General features: G+C 41.7%; 1 protein-coding gene across 6 annotated transcripts in view; it reads left to right on the top strand.

Moving 5' to 3' along the window:
* DPP6 (dipeptidyl peptidase like 6) overlaps positions 1-25,568 on the top strand; it is a 492,205-nt gene that overhangs the window by 187,320 nt on the left and 279,317 nt on the right. The window contains exon 1 of one of the 6 annotated variants that reach the window (XR_014173296.1): positions 24,526-24,629. The exons of the other annotated variants lie outside the window; for them this stretch is intronic. The gene's annotated coding sequence lies outside the window, so the exon portion shown is untranslated. Of the gene's footprint in view, positions 1-24,525; positions 24,630-25,568 lie in introns of those variants that run through there. 6 annotated transcript variants of the gene reach the window in all.

The following is a 25,568-nucleotide window of genomic DNA, read 5'->3' as shown; positions in this document are numbered from 1 at the left end:
GGAACCTCGGGGGAAATGGAGCATTACATGGGAACTGAACTCCACTAGGCTGAATTGCCTTTAATAATTCTCCTTAAAGTCTATTATATTGGTGCTACATCAAATAATTACATGGATTAAATAATAATATCTTCCTCTCTTCCACCCCAGCCCTCTGTTTTGCTCCTCTGCCTTTGGCTTGAAGCAGCTGTGGCTATTCTATCCTATCCCCTTTCCTGAGACTCCTGTTCCCTTAGGCTCTATGTGTGGTGCAAGTGCTTACACATAAACACAGTGCATTGAAAATGTTCTTGAATAGTATTTCACTTGGTACAAAAACACTGAAACATTTGTTCTCAATGCCCACTGCATGTATTAGCTTATGGCATACATAAATTTGCAATGTGTGCATGGCAGATGAATACTCTGCGACACCTGGGAGATGAGTGCGTGCTGTGGGGGAAATATAAATACAACACACACCCCCCCCCCCGTGTAGGGTAATCAATAAAAGATTTGGCTGGATCCTTGCATCCAAAGCACGGGGCTAAACCCACTCTCCAGCAAGAGAAAGCCCATAGCAGAGCTTAAAAACACAGAATCATGCAGCACTGTGTATCATGGGAATAATAGACCTTTTAAAGATTCCGTTCTAGCCACTTAAAGCACTCCTCCATTTCTATTCCTCTTAGAATTGAACTAACTACACACCTTAGTAAGTTTTAAAATGCTTTACTTCCAAAATTCCAAAGGTCAAGTTCATGCATTTATCCATGCAGCAGCAAAGAAACATGGACAGAAATACTGGGATACAAATATTGGTGAAATAGCTTTAAGCATGTGGTCCGAGCTTGTAGTGAGCAAGCCCATGTGTGTCCTATCTTGGTGAGTTCACATGGTGAAAGAGAATGAATAAAGCAGGAAACTTAAATTCCTTCCTTCCAGGAAGTGGAGGGGCATGACCTATCTGATTCTAGGAATACAGATCTAATGTCCTTCGTGCATTAACTAGCCCTAAGTTTGCTAGGTATGTTTCCCATCTTTTATCCCAAGGATAGGGGAACCTAGGCCCAAATGTCTCCCTCTTAAACTTCCCCATTTGTGCCTTGAGAGTCTAGCCAGATAACACCCCTCACCCAAACTTGCACTATCCTTGAGTGTTTCCACCTTGTTGAAATGCATCTTTGAACTGCAATAATGTCTCTTGCTTGCCTTGATGGAGGATCATCATCATCCTTCGTATTTATATCCTGCTCTTCTTTCCAAAGGAGTGATGCAGTTGTTTGTGTACTACTGTACAAAGGTAAAATTTATATTCTTTGCCCCGCCCCCCTCTGGCATGTGGCCCTCAGAAGTTTGCCTACAAGAGCATCTGGCCCTCCGGCTGAAAAAGGTTCCCCACTTCCATCCTTGCCAGCAGGCCTTATGGTAGGCTGTGGTGTATTAAGACAACAAGGCACCTTCTGAATCTCCTTCATGGTGGAAATGTTTCTCTGCCAATTCAATGCATAATTACATCTCAAACTCCTGTTCTAATAGCCATTCCAACCATGGCAAAGAAGCGTCTTTTCTTCAAGGTGGTTGTGTGTTCCCAGCTCCCCATTACTGCGCTATTCTGCAGGTGCTCTTAACAAGTCATAAAGCACAACTGGCACAACAATATCACAAGGTGCATTCAGCTTCCATCTCTGCAGCAAGCAGTCTAAATTAACAGTGTGAGGAAAAAAATATAAGTCTCTTGGCAAACGGGAAAAAACAGTGTTGAGTTTGAGGGGTTTGTTGCTGGTGTATACGTTTTTTAGTGTGGCTGTGGTAGCTTCAATACCTGCTTTTAACGACTTAGTTGCCCCTTTCTGTTTTATATCTCCACTAAATGCTATTATATTTGACATTTAGATGTAAGTACATCATCAGTCGTATCACTGATATAAAAATGGTATTCAAATGTGCTCCTTAAAGGTAGCTCCTTTAATGCTTCTTTGTGGCTTTGGCTCACTGTGGTCTAGCTTAGAAAAGGCTTGGCAAATGTGCAGATGGGTGCATGAAAAGTTTAATTGCATTTTAGAAACATGGCATAGATATATTGAATACTCTCTGTGATCACAGACATCTCCTCTCCTAAATGGTAAAGAGCTTGCATAAATGATGTCAAATATATTGCTAGTGTATTTCCTCCCAGAAATAAGATTTCATGGACAAGAGCGAACTTTGTCAGACGTGTGGGATGTTATCCTCATTAGGTAAAGGAAAAAGGACCCCTGACCATTAGGTCCAGTCGTGGCCGACTCTGGGGTTGCGGCACTCATCTCACTTTATTGGCCAAGGGAGCCGGCGTACAGCTTCCAGGTCATGGGGCCAACATGACTAAGCCGCTTCTGGTGAACCAGAGCAGCACACGGAAATGTCTATTTATCTACTTGCACTTTGACATGCTTTCGAAACTGCTAGGTTGACAGGAGCTGGGACCGAGCAACGGGAGCTCACCCCGTTGCGGGGATTCGAACCGCCAACCTTCTGATCGGCAAGTCCTAGGCTCTGTGGTTTAACCCACAGTGCCACCTGTGTCCTATTATCCTCATTAGGCAGGTATATAATGTTGTGAGCATGTGGGGTGGGCAGAAGTCTGCATGATGCCTGAGTCCTTTCTAAAACCTGGCATCCTAGATCCAGCAAGGGTTAAAAATCTAATAGAAAATTCCATTGCTGAACTAGTCAGGCAGTTTTTCCACTCCTGGATATAATAACAAAACAATGGAGAATGGTAATGTTTGCATTGGTTATATAAAAGGTCTTGTATTATTTAATGAGTTTCCTTTCAGAACTGGTGGTTCCCATATGATTTACATTCTCCTTTTTGAGCTGCCTTTGTGTCTAAAGGAGGAAAAGGATGTCTCTGCTTTCCCAATATTTAACATCTTTGAGAGGGGACCACAAGGATCAAACATAACTCTTTATGAGATACAGCCCCCTAGTTGTACATGCTGCTGGTAAGTGTATTCCCTTAGTAGGAACTATTGCAGGAGCTAGACAGACATTTAATTAAACTGAAAGGAAATAATGGTTTTTTATTAACAAGCTAGTGGGATGTGTAATATTTTCTAACTGTAAAATTGTTAGGAGAAAGCAAAAGACCATTTTCCCCCTGGACTTCTCTGGAGTGACCTTGTACAGAATAAATTCCTCTTTGATAAGCCACAAGTACAAGGTATACTATGGGGATACATACCAGGTAACATTTAGTCATGCACATGGTGGTTTTCAAATCTTGTTGGGGGTATTCTGGAAGTTTATTGGGATTATTCAGTGAGAAGGTCTGTAATTCCAGGAAAGCTTCTGCAGAAGGTAGCTAGCTCACAAATATCAACTTCCTCTGAAATATGCAGTCACACACAGGAAAGTATTGGAGAGCAGTGTGGTGTAGTGGTTAAGAGTGGTAGACTCATAATCTGGTGAACCGGGTTCGTGTCTCCGCTCCTCCACATGCAGCTGCTGGGTGACCTTGGGCCAGTCACACTTCTTTGAAGTCTCTCAGCCCCACTCACCTCACAGAGTGTTTGTTGGTAGGGGAGGAAGGGAAAAGGAGATTGTTAGCCGCTTTGAGACTCCTGAAGGGGAGTGAAAGGCGGGATATCAAATCCAAACTACTACTACTACTACTATTCTTCTTTTCTTCTTCTTCTTCTTCTTCTTCTTCTTCTTCTTCTTCTTCTTCTTCTTCTTCTTCTTCTTCTTCTTCTTCTTCTTCTTCTTCTGTCTTAGCTCATGAATGTCAGATAAACGCTGAGGCCCAAGAGGCATGGCCAATGATTCTAACATCCTAACACCTAATAACCCAGATCCTTTGACTCTGAATGAGATTCTGTATGTACAGTGTGAGTCTGTGGCAGAAAAGTGGATGTAGAGAGGGTGTGGCAAAGGAAAGCCACACACAGAATTGAACCATCCTTCTCAGCATGTCCACAAAATGTAAGAGTTTTACTAGCATACATATAGCAGTGCCAAGCATTTATGCCACAACAATGGTGGACCAAACTAGTTCTCTTCTAGACTGTTGTGTGCATTCATTTAAAAATGCAAGTGTCGTCTCCCTTCCACTACGCATTCATTTTATGCTTGTTTTAATGTACAGTAGTAACAAAATTATTATTTTTTAAATCTGCAAAACAAATGTTTTGTTGCACATTGGTTTTGTCCAATCTTGAAATTTGGCAGGACTAGTGCCCTGAGGGGAAATTCTGCAATGTTCGCAAATTTGGAAAGAAAATATCAAAATTAGAAGCAGTGGAGAACCAGGTGGTGGGTCTTTACTGAATGTCACAGAAAGCTTTTAGGGTGGCACTCTTTTTAAACTGCTTCCACAGTGTGCACCCTTTGTTGAATTCACTATCTGATATATGTAATGCTTCAAAGGAGCAGTACAAAGTATGCAAATAGCATGCTATGCAGAAAATACCAAAGTTACAGGCAGCAGAAGACAGGGTGGACGTTCTTTGAAAGCGCTGGGGGAGGGGAACAGAGGTAAAATGAAAATGAATCCAGGATAAGCCAGGAATTTGATGGTTGATGGAGTTGTGGACAAATGTGGCTTATGAGTTGCAAATCTCTGAAACAACAGAATATTTTCAACATTCATAAGCCACAAATACAGCAAGTAGCTTTGGCTTAATCCTAATCTATATAGTATCAAGGTAAGGCCCCTTTTAAATGTGTTGTGGGAGGGTGTTTTTGTTCTTATTTTTATTATGTATTTTGTTTTTTATTATACTGTAATTTTATGTTGTGAACCGCCCTGAGGTCTGCAGATGTAGGGCAGTATATAAATTTAATAAATAATAATAAGATATATGCACTTTTTTTTATAAATGCTGACATGTTTTGATCAGCTATGACTGTTCCATTATGTTACCATTCCTTTCAGTTTCTTGAGTCGAAAGGCTGCCCATGAAAATTGCTTCGATCAAAGAAATAAAAGGAAAAGGAAATAAATGTGTCTTTGAAGCTAAAAATGAAATGCAATGTTTTCCATTGCCCACTCTATTTCCAGTTGATAGAGCAGAAAAACATTTGTCAACCCCAGGTAATTCTTTATTGCTGTGAAGAAGTGCTTTCACATGATACATTTTTTTCTATTCATGTTCCATACATTTGAAAAGTTTGAATAGATTTATTCTTGTTATGACAAAACATAGCAAAATTCAGCAACTTGCTGGATTTTTTACCTACTGTTCACCACAAGGTTCCGTGATGGGTTACAACAATATAACAATACAAGACGAGAATCTGCTTACACAGTTTGCAACCAGAACAGGTTGGACCCTCAAAATACACACCTCAGGTGTCAAAGTCCAGGGTAAAACAGTGCATGAAGAAGATTTTATGATCTCCATCTTCAGGGTGGTCCAGCAACACTTCCTTGCGTGTATGCTACTTCCTTTGCACAGCAGAGTGACGGTCGCACAGTTTAAGTGTTGAAAGGATCAAGTTGCGCAGGGCCAATGGCAATAAAACACTCATGAAATCAATCAAGCTCAATCCAGCATTGCTTACTTGAAAGGTATTAACAATATTGTTGGTAGAAGACTATTTACAACTTTAAAACCACACAGATAGTCAGGCAAAGTTCAGTCCCACATGCTGCCTGCGCACAGGAATCCCCTGCAGGAACCGCGCATTCCCTTAGATAAGTGCTCCTCAGCTACTCATAGCTGCTGTAGACTAAACAACCTTGCCCCTCGATGCTTCAAGAATCTTCTCACAGTTTCTGGAAACGAATAGTTCTTTCTCACTCTAACACTTCAGCATGTGATGAAAGCTATGATTTTGTTGTTTTTATACCATGGTTTTTAGTAATACAGGAAGCTCAAGGGTATGGCAATGACAGCATGATCTTCCTGTATTTTCTTGAGACACTTTTTTAAAAAACAACAACACCACCATGCTGACTCAAGTGAAAACAAAGCGACATGTCCTGAACTCAGTTTAATTAAAGGGCAGTGGATCATTGTATGGTGCCCGAGGGTAGACATAGAAGCTCCTTCTGTGATATCCCTAGTCTTCATTTAGCTCAGTGTTATCAACACTGGCTGGGAGCCATGCTTCAGGGTTTTAAACCCTGTGGCAGCTGCAATGGTCTTTCCTCAGAGTGAGGCCTTTGTGATGCTGAGAACCCTGAAGGAGTGCAGCTAGCCACTTTGCTGGAGTGGCAAATCAGTTTGGGTGCTTGTGGATTCCTAGGCAATCACTGACTCCCACTTCGCCATAGACCAAGTATATACACATGTGTATGTTTCTCTGGAGGCAGCTGGCAGTAACATGCAAGTGAATGAGCAAAACATCAGCAGTGGGTGGCAAGAGACAGCATTAGCTGGGCTGGGGGTGCTGATCTGCTGTTCCTCCCATTTTTCTACCTGAGACAAAGTGGTCACTTCAGCTAATGGTAGGGCTGGTCCAGTTGTTCTACTCCTCACATTCTAACTGAAGCTTACGTTCATTAAAAAGGGAGTCTTGGAAAAGGCAGATGTGTTTTCCTCCCTTATATTTTAGTTAGGAAAGATTCTCTGACCTTTTGTGTGAAGGCATTAGATAATGTAAACAGTCTTTTTCTACACCATATAATGCAGTAATTTAAGTAAAGTGCCCTTTTTAAATGGCTAAAGCTATTATATTCACTGAACACCAATAGCTGCAATGTGCAAAAGCTATTTTCAGTGACTGAAAGCTATTAGCAAGCTCATTGCTTAACTCATTAGTTCAATGTGACACTTGAGTCAGGTATGTAACAAGCCCAACTTCACAGGCTATGCCAAGCCATTCTGATTGTTAGGAATTAGCTGGTAGGGACTTCACGTTCAAGCTGGACTTTAACTAACCCATGCTTGATTCCACTTAAAGAACAACGTTTTCTCACTATGTACTTTTGGGAGTTGCTTGAGACCATTGTTTAAAAATACTAGAGGCACCAGTAAAGCTAACCAATGTTCCCCATTAAGTTTCACTTCACTCATTTTTACAAGGCATTTTGACGTGTCTCCATTCAAAGTATTTTGTCACTGAATGCTGTAGCACCAAGGTGTTTAGAAGTGAGCTTGCAATCTAATTAATTTTGAAAATGCACAGTCCCAATTATTCCCAGAAGGAAAAATAAAATTTAACAGGCAATTAACTGTATTCACAATGAGAATTTATGAGTAGTAGACATGGAAGCTTGGGAAAAGGAAGTGGAATGCAAATGTCAGAGTGGCTGAATCCAGGCATCACAGCCAGACTATGAAATGGGACTCCCTTAATGTCTTCAGGTGCTTCCTGTACTACTAGGAATCTTACCTGACAGGTAGGAGCAAAGGCAGTCCCAGGCAACCCACACACACCCCTGCAAAAAAAAAAAAGTGCACAAGTTCCACATTCAAAGCAAATGTAATCAAGAGATATATCAGCATCAACAAGGAAGTATCTCCCCCAGTCATTTCCCAATACAACAACAGTAATCTCAAACCAAAACTGGGTACAAACCTAATACCATTTAGGCGCAGGGCATCTACAGAGGAAGAGCCATGACTCAGTGTTAGATCATCTGCTTTGCATACAAAATGTCCCAGGTTCAGACCCAGAATATACATGTAGGGCTGAGAGAGGACCCCATCTGAAACCCCACAGATCCACTGCCAGTTAGAGTAGGGCAGACAGCATTGAGCAAGATGGGCCAATAGTGAGACTCAGTAAAAAAGCAGCTTCCTACAGGGCCTTGGGCTTGGATGGTGGGCAGCACTGGAGGCGTGGCCCTAGAGATGCTTTAAAAAATGTTCAGTAGCACAGCTAGTACTGATAACCGTTTCCTGCCTCTCTAGTGGAGCTTCCTTAGCATTGTGTTGCTTTTATCAGTAAGAAAGGGAGAGGCTAGAAAAGAGAGCCCTGTGGTAGGGAGAACAAATATGACAGTGTCCATTTCTCTCACCATCTCCCTTGCTTTTGCAGTTTGACTTGTGGATGGGGCACTGCTGGGCTTTCTGAATGATTTCTCATAAAGACTGGCCTTTGTGTCTCTGTGCTGATTTTCTCAGACGGTCTCTTGTGGTCCGGCAGCTTAATTTTCTGCTGTTGCTGCCACCACTTGCCTGCCTGCCTGTCTGCCTGCCTGCCTGCTTGGCAAAAGGATTTTCGGACCAGTGTAACAATGGCAAAGCTCCCACCCTTTCCGTGTCCTGGGCTGCCCATATGACGACCCCCATCTTAGCCTTGCTGATGTGGTCCAAAAGAAAGCAGAGCAATACCTTTGGCACCAGCTGGGCTGCGGGAGTTGTTGGAAGGAGGTGTCCAAGGCGCCACCCAACCACTTTAGGGACTCCACTTCGGATTTGTGTAGGGTTTACTCCTTAATCTTTTCTTCTCCTGAATATATCCTGCAAGGCAGCAGGGGAAGACTAAACAGAATAGCCACTAGTAAGCATAGCTGTCAACTTACAGATTTGAAAATAAGGGACCAGCAGCCTTGAAAATAAGGGATCAGCAGCCAAAATAAGGGATTTTCCAAGCACAGGTATGTTCAACTTCTGAGCCCCTCCAAGCCAAAGGCAAAAAGCCCAGCCAGCAGCCAAACAAAGCCTCAAGTGGTGGTTCCCACAGCGCAGCAACCCAGCAAAGGGGATGCAGCAAGGAAAACCACCGTCACCACTCCACTGGGAAGCGCTGAGCAAAAGCGAGTCCCCAGGCAACACGGCCGATTTGATCGGCACAAGGCATGCAAGCTCCACCCCACAGTCATTCTTAGACTCCTTATTGGGTGAGCAACGCAGCCAAGCAACACAGTTGGAGCCTCCCTCCTCCCTGGCCGGCAGGGGGGGAGGGAGAGGAGCTGCTTCCTTTGAAACCCGGGAAATTTAAGGGACATCATCAATAAGGGACAGCAGCGGGACACAGCGCTAGGATAAGGGACTTTCCTGCCAAATAAGGGACAGTTGACAGCTATGATTAAGACCCATTCATGTGTATTTGTCTAATCCTTTTCTAATAGTGTGATTATATGCATGTTTACATAGAATCAAACCCCATGTATTTCATTGAATAAATAAATGCATTACTCCCAGTTATGTGTGGATAGTGCCACAGCTGGAAGCCATTAATGCTAGGAACCATCGTAACATTCAGTGGCAATTAATTACGTAAGTTAATTAAGTGTTGTGTGAAGAAACACTTCGTTTTCTTTGTCTTATATAATCTAGAAGTTTCCAAGGCTGGCCATCCAAGCTTTGCAAGTCCTGGAGGGGGGTGTGAGGGCCCATACAGGAGAAACTGCTCCTGAACATATGCAGAATGCAAGCCAGTTAAATCTTTAGTAGTCAAAATAGAGCATATTACTTGTACTGGCCAAAATCAATACAGCTAATGATGTCTCAGCTACAATTTCCAAATACCTTAGTCTTCAAGTTTTGCTGCTGAGATGTTATGGAAGGAGTGTGTGTCTGTATGCATGATCTGTAGCCCACAAGTGTGCTTGCTGGGGTTGTTGGGAGGGCATCAGATCTGTGAAGGCTGCTTTAGGCTATGACCAGAACGTGTATCTAGGAGTAAAACCAGAAACTGACCTCTCAATGGGAACGTGGATTCTCAAGGGGGACATGAATTAAGCTTTTAAAATATTTTCTCATTCAACCCATAATAGTGTCTGCAAAGCTTTTCATGAATGCCATAGATGCTCTTGGCTCCATTCATTTATTGATGCCATCATAGCAGAATTTTATTGATAAACAGATGGAATTTTTTCTTTCGGTTTATTCTGCAGTGTTTACACCAGTGCTCAGTGCAGTTTATACGATTTCAGGAGAAAAGTAACATTCATCATTAAAAGCAATAATTGGCAAATGCATTTTAATTTCTACCCCTCACCCAACACTTTTTCTAAGTATTTTTTGTTCACCTCAGAGAAGGAAAAGAGTGTATTTTAAAAGGAGTGTTGTGACGCACAAGTGATTTCTGCTAGGCACTTCTGAGTGCACTCCACATGTTACCAGAGCCTTACTTACAAAATCCACCCGAGCTAGGAAAGAAAAGCTTTGAATCAGACTGTCAAAGTACTTTTTCTGAGAATCACATAGAATTTAGTAAATTCCGGATTACACTCTGCACAGGATTTGTCAAAAAATGCTAAAGCTATGTAGGTTTTTGCATAATACATGTTGTTGTAGTCTGCCTGCCTGCCCAAGATTTGTCTAAAATGATACTTTATGCATTCACTAATCTGAGCTGTGTAATGATGATTGGGTTTATTAAACACAGACACTGAAAAATGATCTGCCTTCTAACTACCTACCTACTTACACTCCTATAGGTTGCTGGTGTGTTTCAGATTTCTTTCTCTTCCTTCTCCTTTTCCAGAGAGGGCACTATTTTGACTGACAGGCGGAGCAATCTGAAGTCCTGCTTCTCAGGGCAGAAGGAGGCTGGGGACATGAAAAAATCATGTCTTTACAGAGCAAGCTCCAGGCTGATGCCACAGAAAGGCACATCTGCCTATAGCTTCACCTGTTCAAGATTCAGTGGAACCTTGGGCATTGTAGCTCTGCACTCTTCTCATCCCCAAATATCCCATATTTGGGGTACATACATGTTACTGCCATGAGGAATACAACTGGGGTTACTTCCATCCATCCACAGTTTGGTCAGGGAGCTTCACGAGTGTGAAGCCCCTCCGCCACTGGTAGAACCAGACACAGCAAGACACTGGGACACCTTGGCCTCATAAAAAAAAAACCCTCCTCTACATCGGATGAGACGTTTGGACTGTTCTGTTGGACTGCAGTCTGAAACTTACTCACCTGGGCATAAGCCAGGGGTAGGCAACATAAGGCCCGCCTTCTCAATCCGGCCCACAGACGGTCAGGGAATCAGCGTGTTTTTACATGAGTAGAATGTGTCCTTTTATTTAAAATGCATCTCTGGGTTATTTGTGGGGCCTGCCTTGGTATTTTTACATGAGTAGAATGTGTGATTTTATTAAAAATACATCTCTGGGTTATTTGTGGGGCATAGGAATTTGTTCCTTTTTTCTGCAAAATATAGTCCAGCCCACCACATGGTCTGAGAGATGGTGGACCGGCCCATGGCTGAAAAAGACTGCTGACCCACCCCTGGCGTAAGCCCAACTGAACTCGACAGAACCTAATTTGGAGTCGGCATGATTCTATTGTGATGTTTATTTTTTATTATTTTATTTATTAAATTTTGATACTGCCCTTCATCCAAAAATCCCAGGTAAGGTTACAGTATAAAACACACACAAATATATAAGACAGTGACAAACAAAACAATAACCCCCCCACCTCAAAGTAATGTTAGATACTTATTACTGGTATGTATTTAATTGTGAAGTCCTATAGTGTTTTAATTTGTAGAAAGTAAGATGTGCTGCCTCAGTCAAACATGCACATTTGTGACATCCAAATATCAAGTGGTACATTCTGGGAAATGTATATTTTGAATTTATGGTTTCAGATAATGTGGGAGGCTGTGCAAGACTAATGGAAGTGGTTCACTTTGTTGAGTTGATTAATTCTCATGACTTGGCAGTCTCTTGTAGGGATGGATGGTGTCCTTATAATCCACTTCCAGACTAATGTGGAATATTTGTATTCCCCCTTGATATCTGGAAAGTTAGCATAGAATCCAGAGAAGAAGAGAGCGTGGTTTATTGGAAGTGGGAAGTCACTCGTTATGTAGGCTCCATTCACATGCCATTCATCTTCCAGGCTGAAGACAAAAGTTCTAGACACTGCTGCATAGGTCCACATCTAGACATTTGGGGGTTTCACCTGAGAAAGTTCCCATCCATGTTGTGAAGATCACAACATGGCCTGAAGCACCTAGGGCCCAGGCTGTGGCATGCAAGAAGTACTTGGAAACTTCAGCTAGTCCAAAATACATCAGCTAGGCTACTGGAACTGTCACAAGAAAAGACGTATTGTACATTTTGAAATGACTACAATGGGCTGCAGGGCCATTTTGAACACAGTTCAGGTGCTGTTGCCAGTGCTGGATTTACATATAAACTAAACAAACTATAGCTTAGGGCCCCACTCTGTTGGGGGCCCCACAAAAATTTAAAGGAAAAAAACAACCTGGATGTACATTTCCAAAATATAAGATAAGTTCAATAATTACTTTGATAAAATACATATTTTGTTACGTGCAAATGGCTTTAGATACCTATTAGGTCCATAAATTACCATATAGCATACGTTCAACACACACAAAAAATAGTGACAATTTGTTGTTGACAAAGGACAGCTGGACATATAAAGGACCCCATTATCTTCAGTAGCTTAGGGCCTCATCAAACCTAAATCTGGCCCTGGCTGGTGCTCACCTTTGAAGCACTAAAACTACATTTGCAAGCAACCAAATTTAGAAATGGGTTGGAGCCTACATAACGAGAGCCCCTGAAAACATTTTTACTGCATCTGCTGTTTTTATATACTTTTATTCATTGTTTTGATGTCCCATTTCAATTTATTTTTTACTTTCTGCTGTTAGCTGCCATGGGAGCAGACATGCTGAAAGGCTGTGGTATGAACGCTTTAAATATATACACAACATAAATATTATGCTTTAGAATTGCTGTTTGCTTTTAAACCCCTGTCTTACTGGTATTGTGCTTTTGACATCTCATAATGGTTTCAGCACTTCATAAATAGTTCTTAATTAGCAATGGGGGTGGGGAGAACTAATAACTTCAGTACATGTCGGAGTTGCCTTTGGATTTTCAGGGGCATTGAAACTAGGGGAGAGGCTTCCATTGATTAAGCTGGAACCTGGTGACACTACCATGCACATTGACACGATGGGAGAATGGAGAGCTCTGTAGACCACCAAATTTTCAGTGGGTGACACAATAGATGGCTAATTCTATGAGCCTGCCTGGGACAGTGCAGCCAGCCAATAGAATGGGTTGTAGTTAGGATAGAGGACCATATGCGACTGCCCTTTGATCAGCTCCTGCTTAGTGCAGCACTGGACCATCTGACATGTGAGATCAAGAGGTGTGAAACACCACACGCATCCTGTATCTGGGACAGGGAAGGAAGGTCAGGCAGTGTCTTGCCTAGTTCTCTGTAATAATATTATGCAACAGTGTTCTGCAAAGGTTACAAAACTGCAGCTCATTAATCTCCCCTTTGCAGAGAGAAAAACACCTGCCTACCATCTCCCTCTGCTGTTTTCAGGGATTATTTGGCTGGTGTGTTTTATACTCACTCGCCCGGGGTTCTGCGTGTGTCAGATGCAGAGCTTCTTTCAGCTTTTGCATTTTTTAACATGTTGCTGATTGTCAGGAAACATAGGCATTGCCAGTGCACAACCTCGTATCTTTCCTGAGCGGGAGCCTATTATCAGCTGCAGTGGAATATCTGCTTCAAATCAGCCTGTTCTCCATGATTACAGGCCGTGGTATTACAGCACTGGATTGTCAAGCAATGTTGGATATTTCCATTTTCTGTGCAACCAGCCTCTGGGTGAGTTGTCAGACCCAACTGACAACCCATGAAGCAAACTCCTTATTCCTGTATTGCTGAGCCTGCGCTAGCTGTTTTTACTGCATACAATATAATCCACTCATTCTATTTTTGAGTACAGACTTGTAATCATCCAATTGATTAATTAAAAAAACTCCTTGCATAAGGAGAAAGAAAACATTCCTTACAAAAAAAAATTAAGGTGCAGCTTTGACTTTGCAGCCTGCATTTGTCTCAGAATGTTATCTCAATTGACACAAAAAGAGGCAGAATTGAATATTTTGACTGATAATTCAGTTTCTAGCAGGTGCCATCTCTTTGTGACGAATGAAGAAACTATATTGTTACTTAACCAATCCCTTATCCACCAATTTAATAAACCTGCAGTTGTCCTGATATCAGTAGCATAGTGAAGGAGGCATTCAGTGGGGTGGCACTCTGGGATTCTCCCCCCCCCCCCAGAGCAGGAATGATGCCATTATCTGCAGGAGCCCCAAGATAGCTGACAAGTGAATGAAGTTTTAGGAAGGCTTTCAAGTTCTATTATTGTTTGTGGCAGATTCACACAGAAGAACTCAGAGAATGAATGAAATACTCAAGCAGAGGCTGGCTACGTCTTCCCTTCTTTTTTGACGTGGTTCCTATTTAATGCTAGCAGTTTAAATTGTAACACTTTATGACTGTAAAACCCAAACTTGGGTCTCCAGCTGCTTTTGAAATACAATTCCCATCATCCCTGACCACTGTTCTTGCTAGCTAGGGATGATGGGAATTGTAGTCCAAAAGCAGCTGGAGACCCAAGTTTGGGAAACACTGATACAACTAACAGCTTGCTGGATTTTGTGATTTTCCTTGGAGGTGAGACTGTGGGTTCTCCTTAGGGGCATATCTGTGGGGGTTGTCAGAGTGGGCTCCTTTACTTTCAAAACTTATCACAGAATAAACTGAGGTTATTTTGCAGCATGACTGAAATATTGACAAATTATTTAAACCCACTATTTTCCACAAGTGGAACTATTGTGCTGAACAGGTTGTGGTCTTAGGATACAGTTACACTAAGTATACCTCCTGCACAACCTACGACAATTTAGCTGTCATTCAATATTATTAAAAACCATTGTGTGGTCATTACAAATGGGTTCCATAATTGAATTCTGCATTGTGTGAAGGAAGAAGTGCTTCTCCTTGCCAATTTGCACATATTACTGCCAGTCAGTTTCACCGAGTGGCCCGGAATTCAAAATACTTCATGAAAGAAAGGAAATTCTCAATTTCTCCACATTGTTCATAATGTTATTAGCTTCTATATGCCTTCCTCACTTTGTCAACTATTTTTTAAGCTAAAGCAGGACAGTAAATTACCTCCTTGTACAGATTTATCTGTATTTTATTGAGCCATTAGCATTGATTCTATACCCAGTTGACGTAATTGTGACAGATAAGTACCAGGGGGAAAACATTTTCAGGTATAGGGGGTGGAATTACCCCACATAGCAGCTGACCTTGTGGAAAAGACATTAAGCATCTATTTGTGTCCAGGGCATCTTGAGAATAAAACCTATATATATATATACCTCAGTGCTGTTGCTTCCCACCATACTGCAGAAATATAATATGAAAACAAGGCCTAAGCAGCTTGTTTTAAAGCCAAATCAAGATGCTGGCCAATACACACATAGGACTGGCTCAGAAAGAATACCAAAACATAACTATTGCATGCACAAGACATAGTAAATATCAGGGCTGTCTTTGTGTGTGTGTGTGTGTGTGTGTGTGTCCTCTTTTGCTTTTAAAATTAACTAGAGTTTGCAGTTGCACCTGAGCTGGAGTAACTCTGGTTGGTTTAAGCATTTGTTAGTTCAAACAAGCCAAAATCAAATCCATGGGTTTATGATCCTGGCATTGTCATAGCTGGAGTTTAAAATTATCAGAGCTCCCCAAGTCCGAAGGTCAGCATTTTAAATGGAAAACAGATGCTCCTGTTCTCCTCTGTTGCATGCAAGAGGAACAAGCGAGCCTGTGGCTCACAGTGGCTCAGGCACAGAAATGCTAAACGATGGTTTGAACTGCCCCCAAATGTCAAAGTAGCAATCGTTTGTAAGGCTTGTAAATCTGTCAATGTCAAAGATCAGTAAATATACGTCTACTGGATTTGATAGGCATGCAAGAAGCTGCCTTATGCTGACATAGGTTTATCTAGCTCAGACAGGGATCTCTTTCAGCCCTACCTAGAAATGCCAGGGATTGAGCCAAGGGCATTCTGTTGCACATATACGTGTGTGTGTGTGTGTGTGTGTGTGTGTGTGTGTAGTATATTTGTGTAGGTTTTTAATTTGTTTGATAGTGTTTCGTAAGCCAAATTTGAAGGCCCAGGTAAAATAAAGAAGCATAGATAAATAGTGCATTCTAGCCAGGCTATGAGAAAGTGAACCCATGGAGCCTCTAGTTCATGGTGGAATCAAAATGGAATTGATATTGGAATTCAACTGCTTTAAAACAAACAAGCAAGCAAGCAAACTATGGTTAAGAAGATCAGGTGGTCCAAAGTGCCCTGTACTGTCTTGACTTAAGGAAGTAGCCCTCAGTATCATATAAACATATATAAGCATGACTTTCCCATCTTTCAGGACAACATTCCTTCCATTATTGTTTGATGGGGTCCAAAGACAGTTCATTTGGAAAGCTGACCATCATTCAAAACACACTTTTATTGAAATCCTTCTTGAAAGGATTGGATTTTTTTTAAAAAAACTTCTGACTTGCCTTCTGGGCTCCTTGTGCAGCTATTGCTTGATTTTGTTCTCCCCGTTTGTTCCTTAGATATCAAATAAAAATTAGAAATGCCATCTCTATATAGCTGTGCTGAGGGCTGATACAAATAGTTTGACAACCATGTGGGCGTCTGTTGAAAACTGCTTCATCTTTGCAGTGCTTCACAGTGGGCTGTAACATTTGCAAATGACTCACCAGGTTGATACCATCAATCATATGGAAAGTCTCCACATGCATATTCCTTGCATTGTTGTTACCTGGCCCTCTAGATTGCTTTGATGATTACCTTAAGCCATGACTGAATATACCAGAAGGTTAAATTACCAGGGACTGGCAGCTCTGACCTTTTGGGTCTGTAGTCTGAATCAGACCAACAGTCATTCAAGACTGCTTGCTGCCCTAGATATTTCCTTTTGAAAAGGCAATAAGTTATCAAACAATGCTTCATTGCTCAGGAAAAGTCTGATCTCTACGCCTTCACTCAGAGAGCAAGCTTGTTTTCTCCTGCTCTGGAGGCTAGGACCTGAACCAATGGATTCATGTTACAAGAAAGCAGATTCCGACTAAACATTCCGGAAGAACTTTCTAACAGTAGGACAGTTGAACTATATGACCCTCAAGGTCCCTTCCAACTCTACAATTACATGGTTCTGTGAATTTTCATGGTTCGACGGTGGAACAGACTTTATTGGAAGGTGGTTGCTTCTCCTTCATTGGGGATTTTTAAGCAGTGATTGGGTGACCATCTGCCATGTATAATTTAGTTAAGATTCCTTCATCACAGGGGGTTGGGCTCAATGATGCTCAGGGTCTCTTCCAACACTATCATTCTATGATTTAATGACTCTTGACAGGCATCAGGCTCTGTTCAGAGACAAAGATTCAGCTGAGTTGGTGAGAACAACTCCTGATGTTCCTGGGCGTTCTTCAAGGTCCTGAAGCCAGTTGGGATAAAATAGGGATTGGGGAACCAGTGGCGCTGCATAAGTTGCACTACAATTCCCACCCACATGTTCCCTATACCTTGTGTAGTGGATATTCAGCCTGGTCAAAACAGGACAGCTCCTGGTTTAAAGCACAAGTGTGGGGGTGTGACTGCATCATAACTCCTCTTATTCCTGACCATTGCCCATGCAGGCTGGGGCTGCTACGAGTTGGGAGTTCAACAACATCCCACACTCTCCATCTGTGGTTTAGAGATCGTGTACAGGCTAACTCAGAAGTAAGTACCATTGAGTTCAGTGGGGTTTTCTCCCAAGCAAGTGCATATAGGACTGCAACATGTATGTAATCAGAGTTTTTCTGTATGGTAAGTCACTTGCAAACATTAAAGCCAGCAAGCCCAGGATCCTCGCGTGGACACATGCTGTGCCAGTCTTTGTGTGGGAATGTAATATTTGAATGGCCCCTAAGGATACACAATGTAAGAATGGGAAAGCACTTAGTATTCTACATACAACCTTTTTTAAAAAAATAAAAAATACACTTCTAACTGAAGCACCGAGTTGTTTTCCTGGAGAAATAATTAGCCCCACTCGTTCATTCCATGCTCTCGTGTTGATAGGTATTTAATACATTTTGCTTGCCTGTAGTGGGAGGCTAATTTACTCCTAGGATTCTTAAACTTGATCAAAGCTCAAACAACTCTGTAATAATAATGCCTCAGCTTGAAGCCTATTAACATTCATAACAAGCTATGCCTGCAAAGTGCAATAGACAGGTAGGAAACTGAAGGACATCAGATAAGAAACATTCTACTTGACTCTGATCAGTAGGTTAAGTTATTAAAACAACACACCATACAGAAAACGCTGCCAAGAAGGTGCAGTGTAGGGGAGAGCAGCCAAATAAAATATTTGATCCTTTTTGGCAGTCGGAAGTATTGAAACAAGAGGTGCCTGGTGGAGTTGGGTGGGGAACATAAGCAAAGTATGAGAGCCAGTGTGGTGTAGGGGTTAAGAGCAGTGGACTCGTAATCTGGTGAACCGGGTTCAGTTCCCCGCTCCTCCACATGCAGCTGCTGGGTGACCTTGGGCCAGTCACACTTCTCTGAAGTCTCTCAACCTCACTCTCCTCACAGAGTGTTTCTTGTGGGGGAAGAAAGTAAAGGAGATAGTCACTTTGAGACTCCTTAGGGTAGTGATAAAGCGGGATATCAAATCCAAACTCTTCTTCAAAGTAAAATTGAGCTAACGTTTGTTGGAAATGTTGAAGATCAGAATGTAATATCTCATGATGTGGAAGCTTGCAGAGCATTGTAATCTGTGCTTCATTGAAATGATAAAGCAGACTAGATTATCATTCTAGCTGCACATTCCTGCCTTATTGTTTCCACTAATAGTCAAATTAAATTAGTAAAAAAGGGTCATGGGAAAGTGAGAGATTTGTATTAAATTTCCCTTTCTCTGTACTTGCCAGCTTAATGACAGAGATTGTTCTAAATGACCTAGGTTGCATACACACCATGCAAATACAGTGGTACCTCGGGTTACATACACTTCAGGTTACGGACTCCACTAACCCAGAAATAGTACCTCGGGTTAAGAACTTTGCTTCAGGATGAGAACAGAAATCGTGCTCCAGCGGCGCAGCGGCAGCGGGAGGCCCCAGTAGCTAAAGTGGTGAATCAGATTAAGAACAGTTTCAGGTTAAGAACGGACCTCCGGAACGAATTAAGTACTTAACCTGAGGTACCACTGTACTCCCAAGAGTTCTGGGAACTCTGGTTTCCCCTCACATAACTATAGTTACCAGAACTCTTAACAAACTACAGTTTTCAGGGTGTATGTGTGGTTTAAATGTCCTTTTAAAGTATGGTGTGCTGGTTCCAGACAACAATATTGTACCCTCCTGTTAAGGCTACTGATAAAATGCCACCTCTTCCTGAGTTGCCAATCCCCTCAGCTGCCCACAGCCCTCCCCAACCTCCAGTGAGACTCTCTTCCTAGACACTCAGGTTCTTGCCAATCAGCCCATGTCCTCTGTCTCTTTTTCCTCCCATATTGGGATCTGCCAACCTTAGTCTGATCCTGACAGAGCTGTGGGACTCACAACAGTTAAGTATGATTACCTAGTGATGTTAAATTCTGGAGAATAATCTTTTGGAGAATATTCTCAAGAATATTCACAATTGATGAGAATATTACAGAATTTTAATTTAAAATAGGATAATATTCATTTTAATGCATTGAAAATGATGTAATAAGGTGATGGCACCAGTAATTGTCATGTTAAGGTTTGTTATAAGGAAACTCAGTAGTTAAATCATTATTTTATTCTTCCATTAGAACATGTTCATGTTATAGGACAAGTCAAAAAATACAATTGGCATGTTAAGGTTTGATACAAGTAAATTCAGTAATAGGCTATCTTGTGCTTCTAATGGCTCTAACACTTAATAACTGTTTTGGTGACTAAAACACAGTTTGATAGACAAAACTCTATGTATACATATAAAAAAGAAGCTATTAAATATATTATCATTATACGATAATATATTTCACTATAGCAATCTCTGGTAAATGGCACCTTGCACCATTGAATGGCACTGCAAAAAACAGTTACTGGCACTGAATAAAAATATTGAAACGCCAACTGTTTAAATCAAGGCCACCGCACATGCTGTTACACATAATTGTATAGGCCTAGGTACTTTAAGTGTATAAAGCCTTAAAGCTACTTTCTGTTAAAAAAAAATCACACTGTATGGCCAAGAGTACAGAATTACTAAGAATAAGGTCACACCAAAATAGAAAAAAGGCTATTACATGTAGCTGAAATACATACAAATTCAAATGTTCATCAAATTAAATCAATAGCTCACATTTCAGAACTGCCAATGGTGAATGACACAATGCCCAGTAATGTAACTGGATTTAAAAAAAAAAAATCATTATTCATTACTTACACTGGCAATATCACAGCTTGACTTATTATTTACTAGATTTTTTTTTTAATGTGGGTTGTAAAACTGGTTCTTACATTAGAATTTACAGTTTGTGGGGAATATTCTCCGGAGAATTTTCTAGCAGAGAATATTCTCATTCTCAAGAATATTCTCCAGAGAATATTCTCACCTCACATCACTGTGGTTACCCTACTCGTAATTCTTGGGAATCAGAGTGCAGGGTAATGTAGTGCCACCTATGCAGATGGGAGTGGGCACTTGCAATCCTGTCATGCCTCATCTTTAAAAGCTTGGCAGGCAAGGCAAGGCAAGATTGGGAGACCTTCATTGCTTCCATCCAGTTTTGAATGTCTTGCATGATGCCTGAACTCCTAGACCATGGCTCTCCAAACTCTGTGTCCGCTGCCAAGCCACTACGGTTACTTGCCTGGATCTGTTCTGTATATGTAAGAGGGTCTGGCTGCATGTGTTGAGTGTGAGGCAGAGCAAAACAAGAAACAAACAACAACAAAAATTTACCTGTTAGCACTCTGCAATGCTTTTATGTAGAGCCAGGTTGATTTGGTTCCCGAGGATCCAGTAAACTTTTGTTATTTACTTTAGGTGTCAACAACATCCATTAGGACTTCCTTTCTACAGGAAGTCCTAATGGATGTTCAAACTGTACCTGCATGGTGCCTGTACTTAGGGTAACTGCAGACTGTCTTAAATTATTTGGTTGTTTCACAAGAGAAGTCTGAAAAAATGTTAAAAATGCTTATATTGCATTGTAGTTAAGAATGATAAGTGGGTTTCCTCATCGCTCTGTCTACTAGAACTTAGGCATGACTGTCACAGGCTTAAGCATAACTAACATGCAACTTCATCCATTATTGTATTTTGGTTTCCCCGGTATCAAAAGAATATGAAATACATTCTTTTCTCCATTTCCCCGCCCCCAATATTTTTTAATGAGATGCAATGGAATGACATTTCTGGCTTCAGTGACAATTTAAATTTGGACCCCATCTTGAACCAGCAATGAGAAATGTTTGGAAACTCATTATGAATGTGAGGCAAGGCATTTAATGAAATGTAATACTTTTGCTCTGCCTGAGGTGGGTGGGGATCCAGCTATATTAAACCTGGCTCCTATTATAACTAGAGTTAATGAAAAACTTCCGTAATCGTCAGGCATAACACAGAGAGAAACTTATCAATAAATAAGTAACTTTATAAAAGCAATCTTGCTCTTCTGGTCACATTTTGATCGTGTACTTGCATGAAGTTTTGTTTTTCCACTTGCCTTTTCTGAGAGAGTAGTGGGGAGAGTTAGGAGCATGTTGCCTGCATCTGCTAGTGATTTTTACATTTGTAAGTATTTATATTACATTTCTGTCCCAAGGAGTTCAAAATGGCACTTGGCCTCTCCATTTTATCCCCATAACATCCCTGTGAGGTAGGGTTAGCTTGAGAGACCGTAGACTGGTCCAAGTTCACCCAGTGAGCTTCATAGCTGAGTGGGGTTTTGAACCCTGGTCTCCCAAGATGTAGCAAATACATAAACCACTAGACCACACTGGTTCCTCCACAATTCTTAAATCATAAGTGTTGGTGGCTTTCTCATTTGTGCAGGTATGGGTAAAGGCAGAGAGATCTTGAGACTTCTCGGTAGTGGCACCTTTGCTTTGGGAGTGGTTATCTGACTCCCTGACTCTAGCTTTATATACTCGCAAGTAATTCCCTTTTAGGAAAACCTTTGGCTTATAACCTCACTGGTTGCCTAAACACGTTGCCTTCTGCTGTAAAATATTAAACTATTAATTTTTAGTTCTGTCGACATTCCACACACAGACTGCTTTACCCATAGTCTTTATATATATATATTGTCATTTCTTGGTTTCATTTTTAATTGTTTGAGATGGACACTGTAAAGGTAGGAATGTAAAACGTTTGTAAATGTTTCCAACCAATCTCATAGATAGATAGCCTCCATCAGATTTTCTAGGCTTCTGAAACTGCTTAAGGTAGCTACAGATGAACCTTTCCTACCTCACACCCTCTTCCACAAGGCTTTCACATGGCATTTCTGTGCCCACGTTTCTTGACATTCCTCTGTCTCGAGAAACAATGGAATGTGCCTCCAGGGGTGAAGTCAAACCACTGTGTTAGCCCCAAAGTGACCTCTCCAGGGTACAAGCCTGGGCAGTGTGTCTGGAGGTCCTGGGCTGCCCAGACAACAAGACCCCCCTCTCAGCCTCGCTGCTGTGGTCCAAACGAAAGCAGAGCAATATGTTTGGCACCAGCTTTGGCACCAAAGGAAAGCAGAGCAATATGTTTGGTGCCATCCAACTGTCTTAGGGACTTCAGTCCACGTTTTTTGTAGGGTTTGCTCCTTAACCTTTTCTCCTCTTGAAGATATCCTGCAAGGCAGTGGGGGTTTTCTTTCTCATAGATAGGTTACCTTCTCAGGTCGACAAGCCCCTCGCTTCCCTCTACAACACATATAGAAACTGCCTTCTTGACCGCTGCTCCTGCTAGAGCCTGTCTTCACATGCAGGGGAAGCCCCTAACTCACCAAGGGTTTGTGACCCATCGGTTACCCTCCCCTGGTTTAGCCTGCCAGTTGAAGCTGTTCCTGGTATTAAGGTAAAAGTAAAGGGACCCCAGACCATTAGGTCCAGTCGTGACCGACTCTGGGGTTGCGGCGCTCATCTCACTTTATTGGCCGAGGGAGCCGGTGTACAGCTTCCGGGTCATGTGGCCAGCATGACTAAGCGGCTTCTGGCGAACCAGAGCAGCGCACGGAAATGCTGTTTACCTTCCCGCCGGAGCGGTACCTATTTATCTACTTGCACTTTGACGTGCTTTCGAACTGCTAGGCGGGCAGGAGCTGGGACTGAACAACGGGAACTCACCCTGTCGTGGGGATTCAAACTGCTGACCTTCTGATCGGCAAGCATTCCCTTAAAACACCCAAAATAGGTGTAGGCAATAAGTGTGCACACAATCATCATAATTGATGTTACTGTCCCAATACTCACATGTGAACAAAACCAAGTCCAATTGTTTATGATGGTGTGACATATAGCTGAGTATATTTCCGTACAGTATTTATGTAAGAAGAAGGTTGTCACGCTGCAGTATGCATGACCACCTATTGGGAGGGGGAAATTTTGGGTGATCTTTAAGAGGATGGGAATTGACATCAGAGTAGGGGTGTCAAGTATTCCATTGAAGGAGCTGTGGGGGGGAGGGGCTTAGGTTGAGGTATAAGGGGAGAGGGTTGGCAAGGGGGTGGGGGGTAGGTGGGGTTGGTGAGCAAGGCTGGCAGCCCCTGTTATGTAATACAGTGGGTGGATTCCAGTCTCCACAGTGGTTGCAGAACTGATGGGCTTGCGCACCAGCTCTGTATTTCCAGTAATGCTGGTGCAGGTGTTCAGGGTGAAGGTAAGCGGGCCTTTAGCTCAGGGTAAGCAGATGGAGGGTAGGAACTAAGACTTACAGTGGGGAGAGGCATGCATTCATAAAACATATGCTCTAAAGTGGTTCCAGTTGGTTTCAAGGAACGGGAAGAAAGAAGGAACAGCTCCGTTCTATGCTGATCTGTGCTGTCCTCCCTGTCACAATCCAACATTTGTAAAGCCTTCCTGAACCAGGGCAGAACACACACAGCCCCTCCCAGTCCGATTCAGCACTGTTGCAGGGTCGCCCTTTTCTGGCTAAAGTGGATGGTCAGGCTGTTTAATTCCCAATGCAGGAAATGGCTGGTGAAATAGAAATAGCTATGTTGTTTTTGCTGCTGCTGTTTTAAAAAATCAATTTATAATGCTCGTAATCCCTTCATTTGCCATTTGCTGAAATTAGGGCAAGGAACATTAGCAACATATAAAACCCTAGAAGCTACCGCATGAGGAATATATCCTTATCATCACTTTATTTCATTGCAGATTATTTCCAGTGTTTCTGTAATAACTTCTCTTCATTTCTGTATGACTTGAAGCAGATTTGCATTTTTTAAAAAAAAAAGCAAAAAAAGAGCAGGATTAAAACAGCCCCTAAGTAAGAGCTCAGCCTGACAGTGTCTGAAAGCTACATCATTTCAGTTCATGCCTCTTCTTAAGGTTGGATGTCTGGCACAGGGACAACTTTATCTTCCTTCTAACCCAATCCTAGCGCTGGTCGGATGAAGCCTGCTGCCCCATGCTCTCCGTAGAGGACTTTCGTTCCCCCTCCCCTTAATGCCAAGTTCAGTTATTGGCTATTTTATGCTGAGCTGTGAACTGCATGGCTATTGGAAGGAGCAGTAAAAGCTAAGGAATGCCTTTTATTTTTAAGAATATACCTATCACTCTACTGCCGTGCTTATTTTCCAAATAGTCTTGACTGTAGAACAAACTTCCACCTGTATAGGATATATATCGGAACTGAAGACGTTTGGGATGAACAGAGCAAAATTGTCCAGAGCTAGCAGAATTAAACAAATTTGGAGGGTGAGTTAAATTATAATGTTTTTCTTTTACCAAAATAGTTGTAATGAAATAGGTAATAAATTACAATCAAGGGTTTTTTTTCTTGGTGTGTGTATGGGAGGTTATCAAAAACCAACTTACATGGGTTTCCTGTTATTTTATACAGATGCTTACATCTTTGCAAACTAGTTTCATTTTTTTTTAATCTGCAAAAATGACAAAAAACAACAACAACCCAGTGTTTAGTGCTTTAGGTGTTATCTGTGTCCATATTCTTATCTACCACAGAGAATCCCTTATAGAGTTTGAAAGAGAAGCACATTATTCAGTGTGTTGTTGTACAATTTTGTGTGTGCTTTTTTAAAAAATAGACTACAAAATGATTTGTATTTATTTTTTATTTTTTTAAAGCAACAGTCAACTAAAAATCCTACAGGCAATCTCATTCTCCTTGCCAGATGCTCTATATTTAATTATTAAGAGAAAGGCTGCTAAAAAAAGATAAACCTTATGTGTAGTTGCATTTCTCTTCTTATCTCGTGGGCTGAAATATAACTAATGGAAGGAAAACTCCGAAGGTCTGGAGTATTGTTGAAAGGTAGTTACTCCTGAAGTATCAAGTGACCTAGGAAGACACTCTTTCCCTAGGTAGGCTTATATTCTTCTTCACTGCATTCAGAAAGTTTATTAGACTTAATATGATGAGCATTTTAATCCTAGCAGCTCTTTGTTTTATGGCTTCCGCACTGAAACCGATAAAGCTTTATCATACTGAGTCAAATTACGGGTCCATCTGGGTCCGCACTGTCAACCATGACTAGGAGTGGATCTCAAAGGTTCTGGAGTCCTCGCAACCCTGCTTGGTAGCTGCCAGAGAATGAATAAGAATCTTTTGCAGGCAAACCACCACTAGACTACAATGAATGAAGTATGCTGGCCATTTTTGTGACAGAAGAACCT

This window comes from Podarcis melisellensis (genome assembly GCF_964234715.1).
Source record: "Podarcis melisellensis genome assembly, chromosome: 12".
Lineage (NCBI taxonomy): Eukaryota > Metazoa > Chordata > Lepidosauria > Squamata > Lacertidae > Podarcis > Podarcis melisellensis.
Note: the sequence above shows the minus strand (reverse complement) of the source record. Positions and strands in the feature narration are given on the sequence as shown.